General features: G+C 40.3%; 1 protein-coding gene across 2 annotated transcripts in view; it reads left to right on the top strand.

Annotated features, from left to right (window-relative positions):
• Positions 1 to 21,212: 21,212 nt before the first annotated feature.
• Positions 21,213 to 24,821, top strand: part of CLDN14 (claudin 14) — a 29,633-nt gene continuing 26,024 nt past the window's right edge. For both annotated transcript variants that reach the window (XM_080556326.1, XM_080556325.1), the window contains exon 1: positions 21,213 to 21,567. The gene's annotated coding sequence lies outside the window, so the exon portion shown is untranslated. The remainder of the gene's footprint in view (positions 21,568 to 24,821) is intronic.

The raw sequence follows: 24,821 nt of genomic DNA, 5'->3' as shown, positions 1-24,821 counted from the left end.
GTTACATGAAAGTGAGAATATAAAAACACTTTCGCATGTAGCAGAATACTGTTGAACACATTTGGAAAGGATCAAGTCAAGAGTACCTAAATCATTCAATAAAATCTGCTACATAAAACATCTAATAAATTGTAATGGCAAGGACTTGTGCAGAGAGGCTGAAATTCCAGCTATGCACTGAAAATAAAAGTTTGGTCACACAGTCACTTTCTTTTCTTTTCGTTTCTGACTTTACTAGCCATTGGGCTGGAAGTGTCCAGTTTCACTGGAACACCACAGAAAATGTTTGGCACCAGTCTCAAAGGAGAAATGATTTGGTATGCTGTGATTTGCTTTATGATTTTGGGGATACTTTATTAATCCCCGAAGTTTCAAATCTCTTAAGACCATGATTAAATAAAAAAAGTCTCTTGGTGAAAAGGCAACTCCTATCACTAAGAAAAACGATCATAAAACTTGTGACAAAGCAATAAGGATTTCATAGTAAATTACAGGGCTAAATAATGATAGTATCTCACATCAAAATAAAACTTACTAATTCAGTTAAGCACTCTGTAAGTAGAACTGGAATGCTGCTAATACAATAAGATTTTTGTAATCATGTTAGTAAGAATGATAGCCTTATGTTCCATATCCTGTTCCTCAAGTTTGGTACCTATAAGATGCAGTGCAAGAAAAAAGACCCATAGAATACATGCAAAGGATCTGGAAGCATCTGTTTCTGTTAGCAAAATAAGTACATTTATTAAATTGCGTTTACCTGCATTTTGGTGCCATACAGACTTAAAGACAGAAAAACTAAGACTAGGAAGCTAGTCAACATATGTAATAGGACATATTATATATTACCTAAACCAAACTGTCTTACAGACAGAGTGTAAGATACTTGTTATCAGTTTCTAGTTTTCATCGTTCAGGAGTAGATGTTCAGTTTGTGTGGGTCTCGGAAATTTTGCTTGTGTCCTCACAGAATATTTAAAAACAAAATCAACAAGATGGGAGTATACCACATGAAAAGAAACATCTCCCTACCAAAACCTCTACACTTTATGCTTTCCTTTAAGTCAGAGAAAGTAATAGTAACCTGCTGGTAACAGTAGGGTATAGTGAAAGGGAAGCCTGGATTAACATAATAATCAGGACTTTCTAAAGGACAAGGACAACCGTTATGATCACCAGCCAGCGGTGGTAGAGGATGCTATGCTCTTTTTTGTCTTGTTTACAAGGACAATATTATAATTCTGCAGAGGCATTCAGATGTTAAAGTTGGTATGGTCTGTGCAAAAGGTGGTACACATGTTCTGTTCACATGTTTTAAGGAAGCTAACTCTGCCTGAACTTGGGCATCCTAGGTATGGCTGCAGTGCTATCCATTTCTTTTCTATGCAGCCTCCCTCCTGGTGGGCCAGACCAAGGATTTAGCTTAAAAATAAAGGTTGGGTTATAGCTGTACAGTGGAAGAAAATATATGCTGTAAAAGAACTACACACTCCATCTCCATCTTGTTGTTTACACTAGCTTCTCCAAATAAGATGAGAGGAGTAGGAAGGTATGACCACAACTGAGCGAAGTTTGAAGTGAAACCAGCTGCCCAATATAGAGGTGAAAGTAAAACACATTAAAAAACAACAAACAAACAAACAAACAAAACCCAACTGAACAGCAACAAGAATAAAACCACACAAAGAACCTCACCACACACACAATGAAAAACAAAATCCAAAACAAACAAAAAACCAGTTGATATGCCTACTGCAGCACAAAAATCTAAGAAAGCTACAAACCCATTCCTTTCTGGGTTGTTTCTGCAGTGAGACTGTGACTTCCATGAGCCAATATTTGACATAGTTTTTAGCTCACTAATGTCTGCTTCTCTTCTTGATTGGGGCTTATGTCCAAGCATTCTGATATAACTGAAAATACTTACTGGGCTGTAATGGGGATTTGATTGGAACCAGAGGTACAAGATAACAAGTAGGGGACTGGAGAGCCATTTAATATTGTAGTAGTACCTGAGCAAAGGGGAACAAAACAAAAAGTGATAATAAATTACCGCAGAGTCAGTATACAAATTGAATAACATCTGTTTCATATAGTCCAACCTAAAGAAGACAGAAATTGACAAAGTCTTTCCTTGAGCTTTAAAAAGTACAGCTGATGAAGAAAACTATATGAAATAAAATCTGCAACACGGGTAACAAAAGTTGAGCCATAATTACCTGGAGACGACTGCACATGCAAATCCACATATTTCCAACACAGAAATGATCTTCTGCACTTTACATGAAATGTTCTTTACTAATTTAATTGCGAAGTATGTCCTAAGCCCACTCCCACCCTCTTGGACTAGAAATGGCAGCATACTTTTCTGACAAGACAGGATAGGAAGGGTGCAACCTAAAAAGTATCAGTAATTTAAAACTTTCCCTCCGCTGAAGCAGAACAGACAGAAAACAGCAACATCCCAGATCTCACTGTCCAAATGTTGCAACGAGACATACACAGGGCTGTCAGCCAGAAGGTTGGCTTTCTCTTTCCATCCCTGGTGGCAATGAGGCAGAGCACAGGTGACTGTCAGGAAGAAAAAAGCGCTTATGGTATGGAGTCTGGATGGGAATCTGGTGTTCTTGTAAAAGCAAGAGTGAGAGGAAGGAAAGTGAAGGAAGGTGTAATAGAGTGGGGAAAGGGATGAGTGATGTCCACTGTGTTGGGTGGCAAACTTTTTTAAGTCAGAACGTGAGTCACAAAAAAAGGAAAGAAAGGTGGAAGAAAAATGTCTTTGACCTAAAGACCACCATTGGTGAAGACTCTTACAATAAACCCCGACTGACTCTTTTCTCTCCTAGGACAAGCCTTCAGGTTCTGACACCTCATTCTCATGATGAATATTCCAACAGGTGCAGGAAGAGACAAACTGAATACAGCTTTAACAGCAGTGAGTAGACAATAAAATAGGAAATGGTGCATATATAAATTATATTTAATATGGTCTTAGTTTTTGTAACTTTGCAGTCTTCCTTGGGTGGTTTATAATTAGTCAAAACCAATTCCCATGCTTCTGTCCTATTATTGTCACTATTATTTTTAAAACAACTAAATATTTTTCTCAGCAGTTTTCAGAAGTACCTTCTAGTTTTCCTATATTTGGCACAATAAAACTAGTTGCTTACAAGGAACCTCACGACTCCCAGACAAGTTTTGAAATATATAATCAGTTGCAAATGTTTAAGGGTGGTTGACTGATGAATGCAGTAACTTTACCATTTATCCCATTTTTTACCATTAGCAAATCTTAAATATTTTAAGGACAGCAGCACTTTCCTCTTTTCAGAATAAAAAACCTCAAAAACTTTTGAAAACGATTATAACAGCTGTTTAACACATTGATCGGTCTGCTCCTAGTAATAATAAATACAGTAGTGGTAGTACAGTAATGAACTTTTATAAGAACTGACGTAATAGGATAATTTCTGCCATAATAAAACACAGTGTCAAAATATAGTTACCTGCCATTCTTCATACTTTATAAAAAACTCTTTCTTTCCTGTATTCTCATTTCAGCTCCTTCCCCTCATAATGATACACTTCATCGTTTCAGGAAAAAATCAGCAACTTGCAGAACTGTCCCCTGGGCCAGAAGGCTTTTCATTTTTTCATTCATTCACTCTCTTTTTAGGTTCCCAACTTGTTTATCACTTGAAGTTTTTTTTTGTTTGTTTGTATTTTTCCCACTCAGAATGTCACTTGTAATTTACATGATTAATAAAAACATTCAGATGGCTCTGAAGAACAAAAAAAATCAAATGCATATTGTCACATCAATGACTCTGGCAACTGTGTTGTGAAACTTCCACAAAGGGGAGAGAAACCTCTCACAGAGCACCTGCAGAAATGGTTTACTAGGGACCTACCCCTCCAGTAACTCAAATTATCTCACCTTGCTTTAAGGACTGGAGGCCAGACATTTATCTCCTCAATTCATATTTCAATGTGAAATATATCTTTCTCATTTTTCAGTGTTTAAAATACATTTCTACCACTTCAGGTTCTGAGCCTGTATTTTCAGAATTATTAAATATAGCAGTAATAAAGCAAAACAAAACTATCCTTCAGACAAATAATTTCCACTCTCTGTTCCTTCATGTTCCCAGATACTGTCATTTTAATGACATGAGGGATTTAAAATACAACTGTCTAGGAGTTGTTTTTTTTTACCTGAATCACAACGGGCTTTAAATATGGCATTGGCAGTACTCAGCCTTAGTCCATACAACACTCGCCTGCACCAGCAGTCTGAAGACTGGGTTCCACTTTTGGCTCTGACACCAACCTGATGCAAAAATGGGAAAATCATCATGTCTCACTGTGTCTCTGTATCTTCTCCCATCTTTTATATTGTCTTATATTTAGTCTGCAGACTCTATGAGGCAAAGGCTGTCTCTTTGAGAAACTGCAGATACTGGGTAGGAACAGGGACCCTGGTCTGTTTGGGCTTTCTGGTACTACCACAATTTAAAAATAGAAAGCATCTATTTCTGAGCCTGGATGATTTTTGCAACAAGTTGCTGTAAATACATTCCATCATCCTCCTGACTTATGCTCTTTGGCACTCCCAAATTTTACAACTCAAGATAGGGGCTCAAACTCAGCTAATGCAAGCTGTCAAAACTTTATTTATTTCACTGGCACCATGACAGTTCACACCAGCTGAAAATCTGCTTTACACATTCAAGCTTCCACCCTGTAGATGGTGTTCCATAACTTGCATAGCCAAGACAGGATTTTCAAAGCTATGCGTCTCAACCATGGCAGAGACAAGCCAGAAACAATGTGATTACACTTATCACACTCCGTTTCCCTGTAAATGTGCGGAAACTCCATGCTCTTAGCCAACAAATCTTACAGTGACTTTTGTAAATGTAGCTCTGAAAACTGCAGAGGAAAATGGCTTGTGCATTTCTTTTTAAATACAGATGAATACATGCTTATTAGTTTTTGGTGGTGGTGGTGTTTGTTTTTTTTTTCCTTTTTTTTTTTCTTCTTTTTTTTCCTACTTATTCTTTAAAAACGGGGGAAAAAAACCACACATTTCTTTGCTCAGAAAAAATCCACCCTCAGAGGCTTCAAATACTTCATTTCCTACCCAGAATTTAAAAAGCTGTATTTGCTTAGTGATGTAACAGAAAACATACATTAATATATCTACTAAGTCACAACTGTTCCACAGACTTTACATTTTGAATGTGAAGTACTGAAAATCTATAGCAAAGTCTTCAGCAAATCCCATGACTGCAAGAAACACTAAGATATTTGTTGAGTAAATTAGAACAAGTAAGTATCAAGCAATTACAAATTACTAATAGGCATTCAGGAGCTAGGAAATCTAATTAACTGAATACATTTGTTCATAAAGATTTATTTGGTTGTTTCTAATAAAGACTTAAAAAATCACTACTCTTGTTGAGTACAGCACTGCACGTCCAGTAGCATTCATAATCTTTTACTGTCCACAGTACTTCACCAGTGTTTAGGGGAAAAAAATAAAAAAAAAATGAGTAGATTTGAGTAGTCTGAGCCCTTAAATAAAGTGATTGTGTGTATGTGAAAATGCACATCTCAGAGAGCCCTCTGCAAGAAAATGTCAAACTGGCATTTCATCCACTTCTATACCAAGGCTCTGTGTGCATTTTAACGATGTAGAGAAAACACTTACTGCTGTGCTTTAAAATAATGGTCTCTCCCCCACAGACTGAAATATATGTGTACAGTTAGCGAGAAAGGCTACAGCAATAAGACTCAGGAGAACCCTTTTCTGGGTGAATGCCACTACTCCAAGATGTCACTGGCATCACAGGGAGGATCTGCTGGCCTGCAGTGTCTCATTTCCACTCCCTCAGATACTCTTCATGCTGCTGCACCATTTTAGATATGCTCTCTTTTCCTCTTCCTCCAGTCTTCACCCATCTCCCTTGGCCACATCCAGGGGCTCATCCTTCCGGCTTCACCTCCACGGCCTCCCCATTCCCCCACCTCGCATGGTGCTTGGTAGCTGCTTCTAGTGCCTGGTCTTCCCTCCTTGGTGTACAGCTCAGATCTCCATGGGGGAGCAGTTAAAATGACTGTCCATTACTGCAAAATCCCTGAACACCATCTGGGAAACCAAACTTTCCATCTGCTCTCTCACATGGAGAAGATGCTTTGTAGTTGAGATGGTTGAATTTTCTTCAACTGACAAAAACAAAAACCAAGCCCTAAACATTTTTATTAAAACCAGAAGCATGTTCAGGTCCTGGTATTTAACCAAGACACAAAACATATTTCCACAGGAAATTAATTTTTTTTCAAAGTTTCCAGTGCTCCCCCCCACCCCTCCCACCCCCATTAAATCAGCCCTGAACTTCTTTAGCAGCTACATGAACTCTCTGATAACCTCACTGTGCTGTCACTGTGGAAAATGCAGATGGAAAAAATTCTGACCAACACAAAGAGGAAAGGATGCCTCTCTACCAGGGGCGTCCAGCAGCGATTGTCTGCTTAATCCCCCTCTGTGTCTCTGGAAACCTCCTCCCTGCTCACCGCAGAGCTCAACAGAGGCTCCACAGCCATCCTGCTTTGCTTGGAGCTACAGTAAAAAGTGGGTAAAGACAGCCAAGACACTAGGAGTCTCCAAATGATGGCTATCAACCCCTTGCAATTTTCTCAAGTAGAAATAATTTTTTACCACTGCTTCTCCATGGGGGCAATGGGATCTTTTCTGAAGCTTTTATGAGCATGGCAAAGTTGGACTTGCAAAGGAACTAGAAGTCAGGAGTGTTTTGTGTAGCTGTGGCTCTCCACCTCTTTTTACAGCCTAAAATGCACTTGAAAGAGTTGGAACCACTCTGAGCCTCACCGAGCCCAGCTTTTTCCCATTCTCTGCCATCTCTCTGTTTCCATTGCCCTGTTCTGTCTCCCACTGCTTCTGCAAAAACTGGTTTCCATGCAGGGATAACTCTCAGCACCAGCACATATCAACCTCCACCTCTCATCTATACTTATCCTGCTTTACTCGTTTGGAGCTACAGTTACTTTTTAAAAGGCTGTTAGTGTTTTTTTTTTCTTTTTTTCTTTTTTTTTTTTTCCCATGGCTTAGATCATTATAACTAATGTTTGTAATGTCTATTTGGAAAGTTAGATTCAGGCTTTGATCTTCTTTAAGCATATAACTTAGAAAAAGTTGTTCTATTGAACTGAATGAGACTTACATTCCTGAAGTCAAGCATATGCACAAGCGTTTTAAGAATTATGGCTTCAACCTAAGTCAATCCTAAACCTTACATGAATTTTGGATATTAAAAAGAAAAATGTTTTTAAACCCAAGTCTCTAAGGAAAGAAATAAATACTTATATATGTCCACTATATTATGAAAACTACTGTACTTGAATAAGACAGTCATGGATGTTTTTTAGATTTAAGAAAATAATTTTGAAATAAAATATATCCATACATACATGATTAATGTGGCTTCTCTGTTCTCTTCTGCTCAAATTATTTATATTCCTAGTGAGAGGGGAAAAATTCTTTCCATCTAAAGAAGCAGCCTCTTTTATGAATAAATATGAACTTTTTTTTTTTTTTTTAAACAGAAAAGGGGGAAAAAGGTCTCCTTTCAGTTTTATTTTCTGGCAGCAAAATAATATGGTGCAACTCTGAATGTGATCTCCTCTCTTTGCTTTCTACCATGTCCAATTTCATAGCAGGCTCCAGCAGCACTTAGAGGCTCCAGCTAGGCATTCAATAAAGTACACACAATAAGAAAATAGGCATGGACCAAAGAGCCCACAAGAAGACAGGGGTGGAGATAACACAGACGGAAACAGCAAAGTAGCACAATTCAAATAATAAGCAGCAGTCATCTCACACCCATTTTCTTGCCATCATAACAGGATGATTTCCCAGCATATACATTTAGCCTAAAGACCCCTACAGATAGCTGTGTTCACTAAGATCCCAAAGATTCAAGTCAATAAAACTCTAAGAGGCCAGGCATTTAACGGGCAAAGAAAGAAAACTGGATAAAAGTGTAATCCACATGTCAAGTAGCCACATTGCAAAGCAGACATTAGCCAGGAAAGAAATGTTAGAACAAAAGGTAGGATCAGGTTACTGAAAAGTGGAGAGCTCTTGAGACAACCCAGCAATCTGGGCAAGCTCCAGAAAATGAGAAAGGCTTCCTCCGGTAGGGTTTCCTTCCTTGCCAGCATGATACATTGTCCACTTCTTTGGATCATGAGCATTTTTTCACTTAAAGCAGTGTCTTCAACCATTGCCGTTATCCTCATTCTCTTCTTGAGACCCATTATAAAACCTGAAGATATAGGTCTCTCGCATTCACGTTTGAAGTTTGCCAAAGCATTCTGGGGTTCTCCAGACAAAATGTTATATGCCTGTTTGTAGCTGTGGAAGACTGGACTCTGTGATGTCAGGGGTCTAGTCCAGGTGTCTTTCCACTGGCTAGTTCTCTGAGCAGTTACCAACACATCAAAGGCTACTGATTGCTGCAATAGCATCTTCCTTCACTTTGCCAGGGGATGGGGGTCAAACAGAAAAGACAACAGTTGGCAATTCTAGTCTGGTACATAGAGAAAATGTGGACGTAGGAGCCTTCAACCAAGGGGAATAGCCCAGAAATAAGAAAACAAGTCTGAGCTGGAAAAGATAGAGTCAGAATAGGAAAAGATAGTGGAATGTTGGCTGAAAGAAAAATAATAACAGTTCTCATGAGATCCCACCTGGAGCACTGTGTTTGGATCTGGGACCTGCAACATAAGGACATGGAGCTGTTGGAGCAAGTCCAGAGGAGGGCCACAAGGACGATCGGAGGGCTGGAGTACCCCCCCTGTGAAGACAGGCTGAGGGAGCTGGGGTTGTTCAGCCTGGAGAAGAGAAGGCTCTGGGGAGACCTTATAGAGGCCTTCCAGTACCTAAACGGGGACTAGAGGAAAGCTGGGGAGGGACTCAAACCAGGAATTTAGTTATAGAACAAGGTGCAATGGTTTTAAACTGAAAACCAATAGATTTAGATTAGATATTAGGAAGAAATTCTTCCCTCAGAGAGAGAGAGTTGAGGCACTGGAACAGGTTGCCCAGAGGAGCAGTGGGTACCCCTTTTCTGGAAGGCCAGGTTTAAGACCAGGTTGGATGAGACTTCGGGCAATCTGATCTAGTGGGAGGTATTCCTGCCCATGGTAAGGGGTTGGAATGGGATGGTCTTTAAGGTCTCTTCCAACCCAAACCATTCTATGGATCTATGATTCTGTGAAGAACAGAAAAGTCTCTCTGCCTGCAAATCCAGCTCCTTGTGTGCAACTTCTGACAGCATACAGGCAAGACTGTGCTTTGAAGCAGTAGTTTTCTGAATGTGTTCTCAAATGTGGCCTTTCCCCACTGCTCTCTCCATACTGCAGATCTCTGGTGACAATTAAAATACTGAAAATATCAGATATAAAGACTCTGTGTATCCAAAAGCTCAATTTTTAAAAGTAGTATAATAAAAATGTTTCGAAAAAATAAACTATTGAAAAAATGCCTAAATTCCTTGGCCAATGGAGACAACCATCAATTTGTATTATGTCTTGTACTCACTCCCCTCTGCCCAAAAAGCACCAGAGTGAGGACAGCCTCTTTTCAGGGGTGTCTTCTGGCAGCTGATGAGACAGACAGCAGAGATGTGCCCCCATTGTGTGCAATACCCACCCTGCAGGACCCTCAGTTAGGTGGTTTTGGTTTCCAGAAGGCTGCTTTGTGGTGACTGAAACAAAAACAAATGCAATTAGGGAAGCCAACAGAGATGGGAAGGAGTTGCTTTGACATTTAGGAATTGAACAAACAATGCACTTTTCAGAAATTAAGTTTGTCTATTCAAGGTCTCCCAGTTAAACTACTACTTTTTGTCCCACTTTTGTCTGCAGAATTACAGATTTATATGTGTTTTCAAATTGTAATGGGTTCTTCATGATTTTTTAAAAAATCACTCTCTGGGTAGCTATCCAACTGTCTAGTTTGTCAAATCATCTCAGGAAAACCCCAATAAAGCTCATTTTGTTTTCCAGGACTTATTCTTAAAAAAAAAAAAAAGACAAAAAGAGAGCAAGTTACTTGCTTCAATATTGTAGATGTCAGTTCTGATTCTGCTCAAGGTAACAGCAAACTCCCTTTCAATTTAAACTTGCTGGCCTTGATCCTTTAGTACAGGTATACAAGTGAGGCAGTCATAAGTTACGCCTAATAGTGAATCAAGTTGTATCATTTTCCATTGGTGAGCAGTAGACAGGAAATATGAAATGTCATTACAGGGCTGGTTAACCATCTGGTAAAAGCTCCTGTATGAGCAGTGCAGACGAACTACATTGAAATATTAAGGAAACATCAACTGAAGCTATTTAGCCTCTCCAGAGACCTATAGTTCACGCATGGTGGGAAGGCAATAATGTCCAATTATTCTGGAAACAACTAAACAAGTCACTGTAAAATTATCTCATTTGCACTGGATCCAACATTAAGTATTTTTTTAAATATTCATCATTCATTCCAGGTAACAAAACAAAACAACTAATCAATCTCTGAGGAACTACCCATAAATCAAAAAGCCATACTGAGGAGCTGGCAATTTTTCATTATTGCAGGAGTAATATTTTAAAGCTGACAAGCTGACGGGGTGGTCCAGGTCTGTGACATTATCACATCTGTGATGAACAACCAAGCTTTGCACAATTACAGTAGTATGATTTACTCTAACCAGTTACCACAGAACTTGTGGAAAAACAGACTTAAAAAAAAAAATCTACACTGAATTTACTTAGCTGACAAGTCACTGAAACCATATCTTTGCCAGATTAATCTTTTCATTACCACACAGAGAAAAAGATTTGGTTTTGCAGTCCACTATAGCAATTAAACCAAGTCTTTCACAAAGATTCGTCTCCTGAATAAAAGTGTACATTCATCTGCAATTTCAGAGCAGGTTGATGTGAAAATGTTAACAAAATCCCTCAGTGAATGGCAAATCAGACAGGAAATCTGAGGCTATTCTGATTGCAAGTGGTGCACATTGATTGATCATATTGGTGAGAGATAGCACATAAAAATTATGTTGTTCATCGCTTTGCATCTCTGACTGCTGAGGACATGGTTCAAGCCTTTACCAATGACACCTAACTGCCTATTGAAACAGGTAAAACTAGGGTAGGTGGAACTTCTGGGAGTCATCTTGGAAGCTCTTCTCACATTTAAGCCATTCCTAACTGCTGGCATAACTTCAGGTAGGAGTTACCATGTCTAAATGCTCTTTACATATAGGGCCCAATTCTGCACAGCCTAGGTATGATCTGTTACATATGCATGAAGAAAATTTGAATGAGAGAATGCAAGGCAAAGAGCATAGAGCCTTAAAAACTTAGTTTAGTAGAGCAATGATATTCACACATATGGGTCTTCTGGTTGACGTTGTAACTTACCCCATCATTATTATTTTTTTTTACTTCCAACTCAGAGCAAATAGCAGCTACATACACCTTAGGTTTGGGAACAGATTCTATTTTAGATAGTTCATTTGGGGAGAAATCTCCATCCAGGTTTGTGCTGCAGCCTAGTTTGCTCGTGCACAGCAGAGGGAAGAACTGTAGGAAAGAGACTTTGAACATGTACGCTGAGCACCTATAGCATCACACATATGCAAGAGCATCCCACGACACAAGCTAGCTCCCAGAAGGCATGTGGTGTTTGTGTGGAGCACATATTAACCAGGGTGTATTAAAAATAGCTTGACTATAGTTAAGAATGGGATGGAAGGGACACACAAATTTGGTGTGGTATGAAGTGAAGGACTGAATATCTGAACAACCCTTTATTTTACACAGTTTATTTTGTTCATAAACCAGGAAATTGAACAAGTATAAAAGCTTAAGATGATGTCTAGTCACATGATCTGAAAGAGTTTGACTGACTGATTTGTCCTAAAGCTTCTGTACCCAGTGTCATGCTTAGATTTGACACTTAGCTAGCTCAAATATTTGCTAAGAAAAAATGTGGATAGGACAAGGAGTATTACTTCTGTTTGCATTTAGAAGTACTCAAAAAAGCAGCAAAGTTCTGCTTTTGCCTCACTTTTTTTTTTTTAGCCTCCATTCTTTTCACTTTAGCAAGTTTACCATAAGATACATGTATTTATTACCCTCATTTTTGTCCACCTTCTTTCCCTGCTTCTTTCCCCCATCTTCTTTTCCCATCCATTCTAATACAAACCATTTGTAAGTTTTTAGAAATTATCTCTTTTAAAATTTTGATGATAAAACAATACCAGGATTTTCAGAAATCAACCTGCTATATATTCAAATGTGGCCACTGGAACAACACAGACTCAATATTTAGATGCTTATCCTCTCTATCCAAGTTTTTAAGCTTTGTTCACATACTCAAATCCTGTTGTGCTCCTCAGGAGTCAATGGCAAATCATTAGGCTGTCATCTATTATCAATTATGGAAAGAGACAAGTTGCAGATTGACACACTCAGACTGGTTCTTATTCCTTTGATCTTCAGCAAATTCTAAGAACAAACTCCACAGTACAATTCTCAAGATTTTGGAGAGCTTCTAAATTGCAAAATGTTTCCAAAGGCATACAGCTCCATAGCTAGCAGCCTGATACTGCTGAATCTGAGGATCTCACAGAACTATTCTCCAAGCTATTTTTATTAAACTCTCAAACTGCAAATCTAAGGCTACATCTACATTAGCAAACATGTTTCCTGATAAGAGTGGATTTATAGAGTGAAAAGAAATGGTGTTGATTATCTGACATGCAGATGATACATGCTTTCAGAGAATTTACTTCAGCCTAGTTTTAGTCTGGTCCTGTGGACTGAATATGTAGAAATAATTGGAAAGCATTAAGAGCAACACTGGAACACATTGTCTGGTTTAATTTAATCCAAAAGGAACACAGTTTGTGCACTCAGGGACTGCTCTGCACTGTGGGCTAAATCGCGATAAGTGACAATGATCAGGAGAACACTAATGGAGCTAATGTGACCTAATTAAACGTCAGTTTGATCAACACAAAGGTTCATATTCACATTTTCTGAGATGATTATTAGCAATTTAGTTGGAATATTTATATTTATGGTCCTAAAGAAATCTCGGTGATAACAGAACTTGTCTCTAATTGCCGAAACCTTCCTGCCCCATTCTACGGATACTTTGATCAAAAATAAATTGGAAATTCCAAAGTGTCCTTGCAAAATTCCTGTATATATCAAACCTAATGACTAAGGACTAGGGAGAGAATTTGAGCCAAGTCATGGTTCATAACTTGATTTTGAACCTGCTCCAGTAACACCACCCTGCCTCACGCCAGTTTGATTTAGAGATAGGCTTTGGGCCCAGCATCTAATTTTGTATGTAATTACAGATCTAATGTTTGTAATATGGTCTTTGTGAAAGAAGGAATCCCCTGAGGAACGCTCAAACTACACCAATATTCTGAATAGCTGCTTAGGTTGAGGTTCCAGCACTTAAAACAACATAGGAGAAGTAGAGGTAACAGATTAATACAGCTCAAGCGCATGCCCAGTCTTCATTTGTGGTAATACTGGCCCCTGGTCAGTGTGGGAAGCCCTCCTTTTTACAGACGTGCCCACAGCACACAACGTCGAGAAGAGGAAGTGGTGGACCCAGATTAGGATCACAATAAAACAGGTTTAGTTTCAGCATGTAATGTGAGGATTATTGGCTATACGTCCTAGAAGATGTGCTTTCTTTTTGTGATTTCTCCTCCATCAACATATGGATGGCTAAAAGCATGAGTTAGATTCTACTAGTCAACAAGACTAATTCCAGAGCTTCTCTTGCTCCCTTGCTTACTTTCTCATCAGTATACCTTTGCCATTCTGCATAAGCTTGCAGACTGATATGACTGGCAAGCTTTTGTACATGATCCACAGAAAGCAGACAAATGACTATCAGTTTTGGACACACTGATGCAATGATTATATCATTAGATTTTCACAGAGGTGCCTCTATCCATTTGTGGAAGATTGCTCTGATGATAAAGTTGCCACACTACATTTCAAAATTATTCAATAAACTTTGAGAATAACCCAAACAAGAGCTGATTTTTTTTTTTGGCCTTAAAAATTATTCACACAGGAGACTTCTGCATAATCCTCATCATAATCTGTAACAAGATCCATATCTGTTAAGAAAATATAGAAGACTATAGTGCTGCATTTCTTAGAACCGAAACTGAGAGCAGTGCCAACTTTATTCTAACATGTTTCTGGATGATATAGCTTTACTAGTTGTGTATTTAACAGACACTGCCAACCTTAACAAATGCTTTGACATCTGACACTGGTAATATAACATATGGTTGACCAGGCACTGTTCAGAAAGTAAATCAGAAACTTTGGCTTTAGTTTTCAAATAACCTGTGAAGGAATAAAATTAATTTAAAAAAAAAAAAAAGAGAGAGAGAGATATCTTCAGCTACAGCTTTCATCACATTTTTGATGCACTGATGCAACTCCTATTGATGTAAAAGTTATTTTGCTAATAGATAGCTTACCACTTCTTTTGGAGGGGAGAAATGTGTGGCTCAGCTACCACGTGTCTAAATATGCACCATACTATGGAAAACCTTATTGCATCCTAGAACTTATAAATGTCATTCTTAGCATACAGTTCAGTGCAGGTACAAATGACATTCCCCCACACTCTTTGAAGTGCCATTTATTGAAGAAACTGTGTTCTATAGAAAAAACAGATATTCTCATCCAAGTCAGCTTTTAAGACATTGATGGTCTACTCCTATCAGGAAAGGAAAACGGACTTTTCTTAGAAAGGAGACATTTTAGTAAAGGGCATCTCTCCATTTCAGCCTCTTGTCACAACAAAAATTTTGGAGCTTTCACACAAGGTCTTTTAGAGAAGATTCTCAGTGCTCTCCACAAGCAGAGAGAATCAGACCACACAGCTGAGAACAGATTTTGGACTGATTCATGTCAGCTCTTTCTCAGCTGCAGGACTTAGGAGTGCTTCTAAGTCCTAAATCCAAGGAGCTCCTTGGCTAGACTTTTACACATCCCAGACGAGGTGGGACCAAGGCATACATCAGCCTGCCCCACACCCCATTTCTAGGAAAAGAAAACCGGGATGTGTAAGCCAGAGGAGACCTGCGGTGCAGTCAGCCACGTCACTGGTATAAGCAGGGTGACAGGCACTCCACGGCAGCAAGTGGTCTATACACAACGAGAAAACCATTTTAGGAGTTAAACCTAAGAGGAATGCGGTAACTGAATGGGGACATGTCCATGTACAGCCCTAACCTTTCCTCAGGGAAAAAGTGCCTATGCAAAGCAAACACAGGAAGGTAAAAAAGAAGAAATATCAAACACTATTTACCTCCCGGAGTAGTAAATGCCTGAAGCATGCAAGATTGGGCACAAGGGCTCATGCTGAGCAAATTAAGGCAATGGATAACGAAGCAGAGATGCCACATGCCAGTAGTCTCCCGAATGAAAAGCCACCTCCTCATGCTGCTGATCAGCCTCCTCCCACCCACATGCTCTCCCAGATGCAGTACAGCTACTGTCCACACTCCCCAGCAGCTGCTTTGCAGGAGCCTCTGCAGGACTTGAACACTGCTGAAGCCCAGCAGCTGCTTTGCCCCACTCCCTTCTGATGCTGTTTCCAGCCCCCAAACCACAAGGAAGTACTTTACACAAACCACAAGCAAGGAGAAGACTGTAACTGCAGAGACAGTGCTCCTTGTGCTGCAAGAGTGAAGGCAGAAGAAGAGATGGTAGAATCGGTGTTTTTGGCATTTCATATGTGACAAAGGAACCTCATATCACTCTCATTTTGTGAAAATGTTCATTGAAGAGTTTTGTTTTCAAAAGACTTCTTCTCCCTCTTCATCTCTGATACCAATAAGTAAATAAACGTCATAGGGGAAACCTAGGCAAGGTTTTCCTCTTCTTATTCTGAAACCTAGAAGAGTTCAGCCTTTTCTGGTTTAGAAATTTATTTCAAGTATCTGACCAGCTTCAGCTAGTAGGACTGCTGTCCCCCATATGGCAGTGACAATGCAGCAGGGCCAAGGACAGATGCAGTTGCAGGCCACTAATGGTATAAAATCCTTTTTTTTTTTTTGCAATGAAATACATCTGGTAACAAAATGTTGAGAGCTTGTTACGTGTAGGTGGAATATAAGGGCTTAAGCAATACCCCAAAGGGGTTCTACAAAAGGTTAAGTACTGTTTGGTGGAAAAGGTGATCCAGTCTGCAACAAACCAGGGGTCTGAAAGGACATACAAAGATGAGACATTAGCAAGTATCACAGAAAAATGGATTCATTCATCTAATTAGCAGAATGATGTCTTTCCTTTTGTTTTCATGTTACAAAGCCCTTCTCTTTTACTTACCTACTTAAAAGTAGCTGTGTATTAATAACAAGCTAATTAACCAAATATATCAGAGGTGAAATTAAGAGCTTATTTACTAGTAATGTTTGGAGCTAATAGGAAAAAAAAAGGATTTGGAAGGAGTTTTAGAAAAATTACCTTGATCAACAGACATCAGTGAAGATTATTTGGATATTTTAAAGTTGCTGTCTCAAAGTGAATGGATCTGTTTCCATTCCCTGTTGTCTGAAGGTTCAAACCATGTTAGCCTTTTGCTAGAAACCTCACTGAGCTTGCCTGCCTTATAGCTGGCTACAGTACTAAACAAAAAGAAAAAAAAAAAAACAGAAACAAAAAAAGAAACTAACCCAAATCCTTGTCTTTGAGTTCTGTGCATGCACCAAGATCAGGGTTCTTTACCTGGGACTCATGTAAGCAAAGATTTTTGAAATCTTCTTGAACTAACCAAAATTGTGTTTGACAAGAGCAGACTAAAACAGGGTGCTGAACAAGGCTTGTCAAATATGTCCTTTCTAATATAGTGTGGTATGGTCATTTCAAGGAGCATTTTGGCAGAGCATGAATTGAGGTTAGTTGTGATGCATTGGCTTTCCTTTTCAAAGTAAGGAGCTCTAAATCAAAGTGGAAAAGCCATGGGGAAATAAAAAACTCTTGGCTCCTCACTGGGATTTAGGTACTGGGTGAACATCTGAGAACAGAGCTCACAGGTAAGATCTCACCTCTTTACTTCTGATGGCATTCAACACATCGTATGTCTCTCTTATACGCAGTTGCTTCAGAGATTTTTAAGAGCAGTTGTTTCCGTGTGCATGTGCCCTCTCCCTTCCCAAATTCCACAGGCACAGGTGGCACAGTGGCTCAGCTGGCATTCAACCTGAGCATTTCTGATAAGGTGCAACCCAGTGAGGAGGAACAGCCCTCTCTTCCAGCTATGGTCTTCAGGCAACAAATCCCACTGCAAACCACTTGGTTTCCTCTGATTTCCACTTCCATGGGCCATCACCAAGATTGAAAATAGAAAAACTGAATGCATGATGGGAAACTACTGCTCTTGTGCAATGTCTGTGTTCCTTCAGAAGACTGCTTCCTCTAAGAAGTCCTCCAGTCAAAGACTCAGACCAAAGACTTTTGAATAACATTTCTTCTGACCTAGAATCCACATTTTTGGTGGTTTCAGCCATTATGACAGCCACTGCCCTCCAGTAGCTTTCCTGAGCAGCCCCATCACTGACTGACTTGGCACTCCACATGGCCATGAAATTTCACCATTTTACATTTTGACCTCCATTCTTGGCAATGATAGTAATTGGTGTTCAGAAGCAGAAAATTTCATTTTGGCAGCAACCCAAGGACAATTCATGAGAAGTCAGCCGAGCTTGGGGCTCAATGCTATCGCCACTTACCAGCATTTAGTGAGTCTGAGCAGACTGTTTGCCCTGGGTCACAAAAGCATCAATCCTTTCACACAGTCGAGAATGCTCCTGCACTTTCTCCTGAATGACTTGGTCAACTCTTGCTAACAGTTATGACGTATTGTTATAATTACTCATAACTATGCTAATATCTGCTGTTTCACAGATACTTAAGACAACATCTGTACCCTATATAGTTGATAGGATCCCCCAGTAAGAAAATCTTCCTCAAAGGAAAATCATGGCACAGCAATGATAAGAACAAGAAACAGAACAGTATGAGTTGTACAGTCCTACAGCTGTGCATTGCTGTGGCTAATACACACATGTACAAAGGATTTCAGAATTAAAAAAAAAAAAAAGAACATACCAGACTCATGACAAGCAGAAGAAGGTTTCCTTGCCTCATGAAAGGAAGAGGTTTCAATGAGAAGTTAAGGAATTACTTCGTAATGTCTCATACGCTTTAGAGTACAGTAAATTGTGTTTCTAGAAACAGTTGTTCATATACTTCTGCTGTAGCTGAAATAGAAAGCTTTTCAATTCAGATTTAGAGCTATAAAAACAGTAAAAATCATCTAGATCATCTGGACTATCCTCTGCCAACTGAGAACTGCTCCCCAAGTTTGCTAATGATTTGTGTGTTGCATTACTCTGTGAGTCAAGCAGTGGGGCCTCTTGTATCGCCGTGGGGAGACTCTTCCACAGCTCGGTAAGACTAGTCAGCTAGGAATTCTTGTTCTTAATATTGTTTTACGTAATGATGAGATCAATAGGGAGGATATCTGGCTTTCCCTCATAAAAGCTGTTGTTGGGTTCCCTGCTGCATTTCAGCTTTAATTTACGTTCTCTAATCTGCTTTACATTGAACAGCACTGTGCTTGCCTTAAAAAAAAAACTATAATAATAAAAGAAATCTCATGTTAGCCCTGTACACCCAACACAGAATAAATGAAATAGATGAACGCTCAAATACCCGACCTGCTTGTTCAGGCTTTGTGAAGGCTTTGCCAAACTTATGGTTCAGATGTAAATCAAACATCTGAAAGAGGCATTCTGTTGCCTCATCACCTACAATGGTTTGTTCCAGATTTTCTTCGTAAACACTAAACCTCAGGAATATTAATATTCTTTGCAAGAGACAGTCCCTTGAAACAATATGACAAGTACATTTTTTATAGATATGCCAAGATGTGATGATATAGTGGCAGTGGGATTTTTATTTTTTATTTTTTAAATAAATCAAGAGTGAAATGTCTGCGATTGAGGTAGGCCCAGAACATGGGCTCAGGAAAGCCCCAACAGCTGTGATCACAGAGGGAGAGGCAGGGTGACTCTGAACCCACATCTGGATTCAATGCTGGGCCGGCTCCTCTCTCTGGAATGATGTGAACCAAACGCATCAGGCCAAAACCTTTCCGGGGAGGCAGGGACAGGGAGCTTAAAGGCTAATAAACAGATCTGCTTTTGGCAGACTTGGCGCTTCCTAAAAGACCCGGTCTGGTGACGGCATCCACAAAACAGAGAGAAAATTTATAGCCCCGTACTCGAGAAGAATATTGGATAAGTTATTTAATACACGCCTGATGATGACTGGCAGCAAACACACAGGTTTCCAGCACAGAGGACCCCGGGGCACCCTACGACTTCAGCCCCCTTTTCCCCAGGGAGACCGACAAGCCCCCGGCCCCACGCTCCCACCCCGCAGCCCCGGCCGCTGCCTCCTGAACCCGCAGAGCACACTGACATCTAGTGGGTGTTTCAGGAAGTACCGGGCCGTCTTCCCTGCTTGCTACGACCCCAGAAGTGCAAAGTGCCTCCTCACAGGCCACTCGTTTTCAACCACCAGTTGTCCAGAAGGGGGGGTCTTGAAGTCTGCCCCTAGACACTCGGCAGTGCCTCGCTGCCTGACAGCAGAGCAGCCATCGCCATCTTCACATCGTTGTGAGGCCAGATGAAATTCTCATTGAGCTTCCCCTCCTCACCCATTGACCTTTCAAGCCTCCGTAAGCAAAAATTGCCAGGTATTCCATATGCAAAGGGAAAGTGCAGTTCTCATTTTGTAGAGGAGACAAAATGGTAGCTGACGAGGGAAGTGCTACCCCTGTCTACAAGCAACCACAGCTCCTGGGAGCTTTCCACCTCTTCTGGGGCTGCGAGCTGTTGTGTTCACCAGGGTCTGATCCTACAACACAGGCCATTTTGCCTTCTCCCACTAAAAGTATATATTTAATAAAATTAGGTGTTAGAAGAAAAGAAAACCTGTATTCCTCAAGGACCTTCATCACTATACCCGTAGTGTTTTTTAAGCACAGATGTGGGATTGACCTCCACCACAGTTTTCAGCAGAAGCAGCTCCCCAGCAAGGAGGATTCCCCTATACTACCAAATTATTTTGCAGCTTTTCATCTCCTCCCACCCCATCCCTATCACATCCAGCTTGCAAAACACCAAGACAGATGGAGAAGAATATTTAGACTTGCCCAGGGTATACTGTTTCTGAAAGAACTCTGGCATTAGCAGAGGGAAAGATGCTCCTCTTCTTTGTCCCAGCTATACTCTGGACATAGATCCATAGGTGCAGCTGACAAGTCTCTTATGGGGTCTAAGAGGGAAAAGATATCTCCAGAGGCTGAAGCCAACTCAACATACCTTCCTGCAAAGGGAAGTGGCTTCCCGTAGGAGAATGTAGCAAGAGAAAGGTACAAGGAAATAATAGAGGCAAAATGCTTTCACTTCCAGACTCTTAATATGACTTTACTCCTCAGTTTCACTACTTCCCTCCAAGTTTATATGAAAAAAAAGCAAACAAACAAATCAATTAATGAAAAAAAAAAAAAACAAAAAACAAAAAACCAAACTCTGGGGTTGGATTTGAGGGGGAGTGAGATAGGAAAACCAGTTACCCACCCTGACACTGAATGCCAAGCTCTCACACTGTAAAGCATACTGCTGTACAAAAAAAAAAAGGGAGTTAATGCAGTGTATTACACTGAAGGGATCCCATATTAGCCAGGCTTGGCCAGCTGCACTGCTGTTTCCATCTCTGTGACCACCACCAAAACTTGCAGGCTCCTTGTCTCTAGGAGACTGTAAATAGTCGGCTGGACTCGACGCTCCCATCCCAGCACCGCGTTCTCCACCGAACAGTGAGGCACGCTCTGTTTTCTGACACCTCTCCTCCCATGACAGATTTAGGCAGCTTGGGTCATGTACTACCAGCTGGTTACTGACACGAGACTCCTCCTAGGCAAAAGATCTGTCTACAGCATTTACATGTGGGAAGATGTGTTTCTAATTCCTCCTTTCAAGGTCTCCTTGAACACTACCCTCTGCTAGCTGTTGTGTTTGTCCTCTGCAGCGTCTCCCAGCAATCCACGTCAGGCAATATGAAAGTGAAATGAAAGAGCACTGTAGGAAGCCACCCGACCGGCAGCAGATCAGCTTGTCACTTAGCATAGAGCAGGACAGCCCTGCTGGGCGAGCAGCGTGTCACTCGCTGCGCCTGGCTTTGTGGAGGGGCTATGCCGCTTCCCCGCGCTACTCAGTACGTGTCAGCTCTAATCAAGTGTGTGATGGTATTACCCTTTAGCACTTGTAGCCCACCAGGGATTATCACCATGAGCTTCTGCACTGAGGTTTCTGAAGAGTGCAGGGGCAAGTTGCCGGGATGTCAGAGAGCCGTACAGAGAGCGTAAGTCACTGCGGTGGGAAACAGGCACTTCTTGTCTTTCCTATTGAAACGTGTGTATGAGAGAGAGAATGGGTAACAAAGCCTGCTTGTTGTGCTTTCCTAAGCAAGACATACAAAACCTATTATTTATAGAATGAAATATATAAGCTTAACCTATGTATCTGTCAGTTCTTTGTTTTGTTTTTTTATCAGTCAGGAATTTAAAAAAAATCTGCTTCCTACACCAGCTGAGTTTATACAAGTAATATGTTTATTTAATGATGTTCCAAATGAAGATTGCTCCCCTTTCCAAGCTATTAATAAATGGAAACAAAGTTTGGGCAACATCATGTTTTTAGAAGGTATGAGATTTCAGGGAAGAAGGGAGAGGGATTTTAGGACATTTTATTTACACTTAAGGAAAGCAGGTTCTATTCCAGCTTGCTCTGAACACACAGAGGCTGTTTTAACTGTTTGCTGTTGTTCCTGTTGTTTGTAACCAAATACCACCAGCAGATGAAATCTTTTGATACCTTACTGTTGCTTCTAGACAGCTTATCCTCCCTGACTGCAGAAGTCAACTTCAAAAGTTTATGCAGAAGTTTAGGTCCAGCTGTGAAAGGCTCAGATTTTTTTAAAGGAAAACAAAAGAGAGGAAGAGATAGAGAGAGAGAGAGAGACGGAAAGAAAGAAAGAAAGAAAGAAAGAAAGAAAGAAAGGAAGGAAGGAAGGAAGGAAGGAAGGAAGGAAGGAAGGAAGGAAGGAAGGAAGGAAGGAAGGAAGGAAAGAAAAAAAGAAAAAGAAGGAAAGAAAGAAGGAAAGAAAGAAGGAAAGAAGGAAAGAAGGAAAGAAGGTTAGAAGGAAAGAAGGAAAGAAGGAAAGAAGGAAAGAAGGAAAGAAGGAAAGAAGGAAAGAAGGAAAGAAAGAAAGAAAGAAAGAAAGAAAGAAAGAAAGAAAGAAAGAAAGAAAGAAAGAAAGAAAGAAAGAAAGAAAGAAAGAAAGAGAAAGAAAGAAAGGAAGAAAGAAAGAAAGAAAGGAAGAAAGAAAAAGAAAGGAAGGAAGGAAGGAAGGAAGGAAGGAAGGAAGGAAGGAAGGAAGGAAGGAAGGAAGGAAGGAAGGAAGGAAGACACTGTCCCCTACATCAAAATGAAGATCAGGATACAGATGCACAGAAGTGCAACGTTTCATTTTGCAGCAGTTGTCACATAATATTTACATTTTTTATTTATGAACCACAGTTTTTGGAGCACATGTTCTTGTTCACTTCATATCATATGTTGCCAAATGTCCATGGAGCCTCCTCAGGTTTTGGATGTGTGCAGGCAGTTCTAGCTAGCAAAAGCTATTTGAAAGGAGCCAGAAAAGCGGTTCACACACTCCTGAATATATATATTGAACACTTCTTTGCCAAACACTAGCCTAAATAGAGCCATGTTGTAATAAAACCCAAGAACTTATTAATTCTCAGAGTGCAGAAGCAGGTGCTGTAAGTCTGCTACTTCTGCAGCTTTGGTTTGTACTTGTCTTGTGATAGTTTTTCCTACTCTTTTTTAACTCTTATGGCAAAACTTTTCCAATACAGAGTGATGAAGTGAGCTGTAATTAGCAAGGGAACTCAAGAAGTGAGGATATTAAATTCACACCCCCAAGCCACCAAAAAAATGCCTACCTTTCCACAGTTAGTACATAAGCCAGTGAAGGGGAGCAGGGACATCCACCTGATTAAGATCCAGTGGCCTACATTTTTGCTTAAGAGAAGTGCTGGTGCAGTAACCTGAACCTCATCCTATTTTCCCAGCTCTCTGCCAGTGCAGTCTGCTCAGTCTAACATCTTGGTGGTGCACATTGCTCAGCTCCCTGCCTGCATCTCTGCAGCGATGCAGCTCAGAGTGGTGGTAGCACAACAAGAGGTGCACAAGCTCTTCTCTGTGAGGAGAAGTTTCCATTTTTCCTGTCCAGAAGAAAATCCATGCACAGGTGTGGGGTGCTTGTTTGTGAGAGAGTGCTAGAGAGTTATAATGTGTACTGTATAAAAAGTCAAGCAAAAAGTCTCATATAAGAAGCAAGCAGGATGAGGGAGGATTTAGATACAGGATGAAAATTGTAAAACTGGCTTTTATGATGCTATTTTGTTTCCATGGGAGGGAGAGACTACTCTAATGATTTTGTATCAGAGGCAAACGAAATATAAGTAAGTAAGCCTTACTACATTTATTTTTCGAAAAATAGCTGAACTTTCTTCACAACAAAAGTCCTCAATCCTTAAAGAAAGTCAGTACACAAAGGCATCTCAATTTCTGACTCATATACATAATTATTTCATTGAAATAGCATATATCATTAATAAGGCTGCTTTTGCCTACTACAATATTGGTCTGTTAGACTATTTTTTAGTATAAAGATATGACCTGCATGTTACTTCTCCCATAACAGCAATGCAGAGCAATGCAGAGACCATGTTTGAAATCAGCCAATTTCAAACAGATCTGAGAGACCAGAAGCTTCTGAGACATTAGGTTGCTACGTATGTTATGAAAACAAGCAGCTAGGCAGAGAAAAACTCTCCCTGTGAGCACTTTCAATGCAAGAAAGGCAGCAGCAACACCGCATTTATTAAACAGCACAGAGATACCACAGGGATGCTCTCACCTCCACAGGAAACAAGTCTTTTGGGCCCACTTCTTAAGAAAATATAGGTAATCTCTGCTCACCTGTTACATGGCAGGCGCCCTCTGTACTGTGAGGACTGGGACCATCCTGGGAGACAGGGGGTCCCGAGATGTGCAGAAACCCACCTTCATAGCAGGCCACCTGGAGCCACACAAGAAAGGCAAAGGGAGATTGGAGCTGAACACGGGTGCAAATGTATACACCAGTCACTCAAAAGGCCCTCAGCATCCCAAGAAACAGAACTACCACATAGTACTACTCACAAAACAAACAAACAAGCAAAATAAACAAAACAACAACAACAACAACAACAACACACTAAATCTGTTTCAGGTTCTTCTGGGAAGAACAAAAAGCAAACCTTGCCCAGCATAAAAGGACCTGAGAACCAAACCCATACTCACATAAGCTTTCCCTCCAGCTACAAAGCAGCTTGGTTACGCTCAGTTAAGGAAGGCACAGCTGGCAGACTGGGGAACTTCTGCACTCCCAGTTTAAGCAAGTCCTCACAAGGATAAGTGAATAAAATGGTATAATTTTTCACACCGCGCTATACTCTCCCTCTGCTAGCCCTCCCTCCCCCAGTTTTAGATAGATGAGTCTCA

This window comes from Anser brachyrhynchus (genome assembly GCF_964034855.1).
Source record: "Anser brachyrhynchus genome assembly, chromosome: 1".
Taxonomy (NCBI): domain Eukaryota; kingdom Metazoa; phylum Chordata; class Aves; order Anseriformes; family Anatidae; genus Anser; species Anser brachyrhynchus.
Note: the sequence above shows the minus strand (reverse complement) of the source record. Positions and strands in the feature narration are given on the sequence as shown.